Here is a 6,223-nt window from a genome sequence, read left to right as displayed (position 1 = left end):
CATGAGAGAGAGAGAGAGAGAGAGAGACAGACAGACAGACAGACAGACAGACAGAGACAGACACACAGAGAGAAACAGATAGAGAGGATTGGGGTTGTGAGGAAGTGACTGATAGAGAGGGAAGGAAAGAAGGAAAAAGAAAAAGTCTGAAAGTTATGTGCATTAACATTATCAAAACATAGTTATGTATAGTCATTTTTATGTTGTCATTCATACTCTGTGAGTCCATGGTCCAGATTGAGTTCCAGAATAGCCAAGGCTACATAGAGAAACCCTATCTTAAAAAAGAGAGAGAGAAAGTTTGTTATGATACCAAAAAATGAGGTTAATATTAAAATATAGACACAAAATCTAAAAACAAAATTGGTCATTTCACAGTTTATTTTCTTATAGATAAAGAAAAGGAGATAGGACAGTAGTAAAATTAATCTACTAAGTAACATCAGATTATTGCAGGTAACTTTCTTTGTATTAAAAATATACCTGTTTTAAAAAGCTGTCTCTTTTCCTAATGCTTATCTCTCAGATCAGATGAATAGCTTAGTTTCAGCTTGGGGAATGTTAGCATGATTGACTTCATTTTTATCTTTGGCCAGGTCTTTATACAAGCATAGTCTATAACAATAGATCTCTTTGTGGTTTTTTTTCCTCAAACATGTTTGTTTACTGTGTGTATGGGAGAGGGGATGACAGTATATACATAGAAATCAGAGGACAAATTGCAAGAGTTGAGTCTCTCCTTTTTTCCATGTAAGACCTGGGGACTGAACTCATCTTTAGACTTGGTTGCAAGCCCCATACCTACTAAGCCATCTTGCTCTCCCTCCCATGTTGTTTTTCTTTAATGCCTGCAAGCTGCTAACTCTCGTAGACCATGTCCTAGCATACAACTTGTTTTAATGTGGCTCTCTGTTCGATCATGAGTCTAGTCCTGGCTCCCATAACTTCCATGTAACTCTCATCTTGTGGGAGTGGGGGAGGTAGATTGTCCCCTTGCACCTCCTCCTCCCTCTCCCCCTCTTGTTTAGGGCACAGCACTGCCTGCTCCCATCTTGCTTTCTCTACCTTCCTTCTGCTCAAAGGTCACAGATCCACCTTCTAACGTGAATAGTCAAAGATAAGTGTTAATCCGATTATCCTCTAGTGCGGTGGAATTGTGTAATTCTGTCCTTTTCTCATGTGCTGCATGACATCGTATTGTTTTCCTCTTTATTTTCCAAGAAATAAAACAGGAAGATAGTTCTAAAAAGGGAAGTCTTGAACTTGTTTTTTTTGTTTTTTTGTTTTTTTGGTTTTTTTTTTTAATTCTGTACATTTCTCATTGCTGCTGCCAGCAAAATCGATAAAAGTCAAACCGCTAGTGTGGGAAGATGGCGCAGTTGGTACAGTACCCAATGGGCAAGCATGAGGAAGTGAATTGAAATCCCCAAGATTCATGCAAAAGTTAGTAAGCTACACTGTACTTACATAAAAATAATAAATAAAGCTTAAAAAAAAAAAAAGAAAGAAAAACTGTAGAGAGTAAGAGGGACTTAGTAAGGGGACAGATAGAGTGACACACAGGAAGTAGAAGAAGAAACGTTGAGTTTCAAAGTTGTTTGAGACCGTGTAAGAAAGAGAAATTCCTGGTGGGACGTTGGCTGAGAAGGACAGTCAGCTAGGTGTTTTCTCTGCCTCTCTGAGCTACCAGGCTTTTCCCCTGGCACCTGGCACCTGGCTCCTGAGTCTTTGTCGGTAAAATTGAACGACTGAGATTTTTGGTTTTTTTTAAAAAAAAAAAAAAAAAAAAAAAACACTGGTAGCCCTGGGTTCTATAAAAGGGCAGGTTGAGCAAGCATAAGGAACAAGCCAGGGCCATTGCCACCTACCTCCAGGTTCTTGGCCTGTTTGAGTCTCTGCCCTGCCTGTTTCTCATGATGAGCTCTGATATGGAAAGTGTAAGTGAAGTAAACCCTTTCCTCCACACGTCACTTTTGGTTATGGTGTCTCATCACAATTAGCAGGAACCCTACAAACACAAGCAAGACACCAGAGCAGGAACCCTACAAAAACAAGCAAGACACCAGAGCAGCCCATAGCTAGAAAGCAGTCATAACGGCCAGGACAGAAGTCAGTGAGATAAAGATTCACAGTAAAGAATGAAACGAGGACTTGGTTTTGTGTGTGTGTGTGTGTGTGTGTGTGTGTGTGTGTGTGTGTGTGTGTGTGTGTATACATGTGTGGAATCATATACACATATTTATAACATATAAGTAGACCCATCATATTGTACACTAAAATTTTAATTAAAAATAGAATATTCTGTATAATCCTCCCTTCAGTTAAAAAATGTGCATACCATACCAGAAAAGAACATAATACTTTCCTTTGAGTAGTGAGATTTCTATTGTTTGTAATTTTTTTTTTTTAACTGTTTTTTGAGACACGGTTTCTCTGTGTAGCTCCGACTGTCCTGGAATTCACTCTGTAGACCAGGCTGGCCTCGAACTCAGAAATCTGCCTGCCTCTTCCTCCCAAGTGCTGGGATTAAAGGCGTGTGCCACCACTGCCTGGCCTTGTTTGTAATTCTTAACCTCTTCATTTTCTTAACAATGAACGTACACCTTTAAAAGCATAAGAATAACTAGATATGGCGGCATCCCCCACTTAATCTCAGAATTTGGGAAGCATAGTCAGGTAGATAATTGGGAGTGTGAAGCCAGCCTAGTCTACATAGTGAGTTCCAGGGTAGCAAGGGCTACATAATGAGGTCCTGTCAAAACAACAACAAAAATAAAAATAAAAAATAAAAACAAATGTATGTTTTGCTATTTTCAAGTAATTCTCTTATTTTCTGAGAACCACTTTTTCACCTTCCATTTTGAAACACTTAATAATCTTGTTTTAAGATTCTCATTCTCAACTTACACTTTATTACTTTTCATTTCTTTTATATTTTTTTAGAGTCAGGGTCTTTCTCTGTAGACCAAAGCCTCAAAGTCATGATGTTTCTGCTGGTTCTAGTGTGCTTTTCTGTTGCTGAACTAAAATACTGACCAAAACCTATTCGGGTTGGGGGGGAATACAGTTTATTTGCCTTACCAGTTATGTAGTCAGTCCCTCCTAAAGGGAAGGCCAGGCAGGGATGCAAGGCAGCAACTAAAGCAGACACCACAGGGGAATGCCGCTTACTGACCTGCCTTCTTTTTGCTTGACCATCTTTCTTACACAAACCAGGCCTACCACCCCAAGGATGGCACCATCCGCAGTGGGCTAGGTCTTCCCACATCAGTCATTAATAATAATAAAAGTGCCTACAGGCCAGTCTGATGGAGGCATTTTCTCAGATGAGGTTTCTTCTTCCTAGGTGACTCTACTTTATGGCAAGTTGACAAGAACTAACCAGCACACTGCCTGGGCCTCCCAAGCCTGCTGATGTCTGTGTTACAGTCCTGTATCACCATGACAGACTTCTGAGTTCTCTGAAGTTTAATTATATTACCTTTACAATGCCAATTCTACCTAGTCTAAATTTGCTTGTGTGTGTGTGTGTGTGTGTGTGTGTCTCTCTCTCTCTCTGTGTATATGTATGTGTAAGTGCAGGTACATAAATGTCACAGAACACAAGTGGAGGGTGGGGAACAACTTTCCAGAGTCAGTTCTTCGTTGAGACAGGGTCTCATTAATTCTGTTTTATGAACTCCAGCTTGGCTAGTCTGTTAGCTTCATCTGTCTCTGCCTCCTGCCCCTCAGCTTACCACAGATGAACTGGGACTGCAGATGCACACCACTCCATTCAGTCTTTTTTTTTTTTTGTACATTTTTTTAAAGATTTATTTTATTTTATTTTATTTATGTGTATGAGTACACTGTGGCTGTACAGATGGCTGTGAGCCATCATGTGTGTGGCTGCTGGGAATTGAACTCCACCAGAAGAGGGCATCAGCTCCCATTACAGATGGTTGTGAGCCATCATGTGGTTGCTGGGATCCGAACTCATGACTTTTGGAAGAGCAGTCAGTGTTCTTACCCGCTGAGCCATCTCACCAGCCCCGGGTTTTTCTTAATCCTATGTTCACTTCCTGTCAACTCTTGACTTGCTCTACCCCTTGACCTGTGGCTGACTTTATTTAATCCTATGTACAATATTCAAGTAGAAAGCTCTTGGTGTGCGCTAAAATAAAAAAACAAACAAAAACAGTTTTTTTCCAGCTAATAACAAAATATCAGGGTTCACAGTGTGATCAGTTATCCTGCAACACACTACCCAGGGATGGTATCACCCACAATGTACCTTCCTCCACTGATCATTGTTATAAAAATGCCTTACAGATTTGCCTGCCTTTAGTACCATCTTATGAAGGAATTGTCTTAGGTGAGGTTCTCTCATCTCAGATGACTCTAGGTTGTGTCAAGTTGACATGAAAGTAGCCCTCACACTTGCTCTGGGATCATTCCGTGTTTGCGCATAGACTATAGTCCCCACAATATAACCCCCAGGTTACGGATAATGAAACTCAAACAGCAAATAGGACTCATTTCCTAGGACCACGCAAGTTCACCCAGGCTGTCTAACAACAAAGCACAGACTCTGACTAATAGTCCACCCTGCCTTATTCCAGGTCCCCTCTTCACAATAATCAGTTCAGAGTTGAAACCCCAGCTATCACCCATCAGAATTCATCTCCACCTTATTGGGTTTTGTTTTTTTTTTTTTTCCAGCTTTGAAAGCTTCCTAGACACAGATGGCAACTGGATAGTTCAGAAAGCTGAACTGAACTCCAATTTTAAGAGGATAAAGAAGTACAAATAAGTCATGACAACCTCACCTGACCAGATGGTCCAAGGCTACCCACAGTTATCCCACCCAAATGCATGCTGGTTTGAATTCACTTCTTCTTGCATAAGAGTTTCTGTTGTCTGCACCTTTGGAAAATACTAGTGTGTGAATCAGCCCTGAGAAGGCTTTCAGGAATTCTAGGAAGGAAAGAATATCATTTGTTCAGATACTTTACATGTAACATAACAACAATAAACTCCAACTCCTGCTGGTCATATTTTTAAAAAATAAAAGTATGGAATTGAGAGAATTCCACAGAAAAACATCTTGCTAGAGTCCTGTCTTAGTCAGGGTTTCTATTCCTGCACAAATATCATGACCAAGAAGCAAGTTGGGGAGGAAAGGGTTTATTCAGCTTACTTCCACATTGCTGTTCATCACCAAAGGAAGTCAGGACAGGAACTCAAGCAGGTCAGGAAGCAGGAGCTGATGTAGAGGCCATGGAGTGATGTTCCTTACTGGCTTGCTTCCCCTGGCTTGCTCAGCCTGCTCTCTTATAGAACCCAAGACTTCCAGCCCAGGGATGGCACCACCCACAAGGGGCCCTACCCCCTTGGTTACTAATTGAGAAAATGCCCCACAGCTAGGTCCTCATGGAGGCACTTCCCCAACTGAAGCTCCCTTCTCTGTGATAACTCCAGCCTGTGTCAAGTTGGCACACAAAACCAACCAGGACAAGTCCTAAACGAAGAGAAAGCAGAGTCAGATGGATGAATGGCTTATCTTTCATCTAGCATGTTCGTTCTATTTTTTCAAGAAAACACAACCTTCATAAGACAGAAATTAAGTTGTTAAAAATCATGGTAGTTTTTAAAATGTGTATTATTTGCTTATTTATTTATGTATTTATGTTGTTACTATTACTGCACATTGCAGGCAATCAGACTTTTGCTTTGCTTTCCAGACAGAGTTTTTCTTTGTAGCCCTGGATGTCCTGAAACTCACTTTGTAGATCAGACTGGCCTCGAACTCATAGATCTGCCTGCCTCTGCCTTCCAAATGCTGGAACTCAGTTAGATCTATTGTGGCTGTACGATTTCAGAATCCTTAAAATCTAGCAGTAGATAAATATCATCTTTTATTATACAAAATGTTACATACATTTTTCTCAAAACAAATCTTGCCCTATAGCTTATACTTTTCAAAAATAAAATGGTATGTTTACATATTTCTATTTTCTGGTATAGATTACACAATTTGATGCCTGCCATGGTATACATGTTTACTTAATATTCCCTGTAGAGAAGTTCTGCTCTGGATAGAATGAGGGAACATGTTTTGAAGGTTCCTCTTAGAAGAGTAGGAATTGAGATAAGCCACTGATTAGAGGGTTGGATGTCTAAGGAAATGTTATTTTACTAATGTAATAAAAATAGGAAGAAAATAGCAGGATGAGCCATTTTG

General features: G+C 40.2%; 1 long non-coding RNA gene across 2 annotated transcripts in view; it reads left to right on the top strand.

The window, feature by feature from the left end:
- Positions 1–5,084, top strand: part of LOC116087148 — a 9,173-nt gene extending 4,089 nt beyond the window's left edge. Inside the window, exons 2-3 of one of the 2 annotated variants that reach the window (XR_004117266.1) lie at positions 3,347–3,456; positions 4,702–5,084. This is a non-coding gene — a long non-coding RNA (uncharacterized LOC116087148). The remainder of the gene's footprint in view (positions 1–3,346; positions 3,457–4,701) is intronic. The other variant, XR_004117267.1, reaches the window with a different exon arrangement.
- The last annotated feature ends 1,139 nt before the right edge of the window (positions 5,085–6,223 follow it).

The sequence above is a fragment of the Mastomys coucha genome, unplaced genomic scaffold (genome assembly GCF_008632895.1).
Source record: "Mastomys coucha isolate ucsf_1 unplaced genomic scaffold, UCSF_Mcou_1 pScaffold13, whole genome shotgun sequence".
NCBI classification, from domain to species: domain Eukaryota; kingdom Metazoa; phylum Chordata; class Mammalia; order Rodentia; family Muridae; genus Mastomys; species Mastomys coucha.
This window is presented reverse-complemented; position numbering and strand designations above follow the sequence as displayed.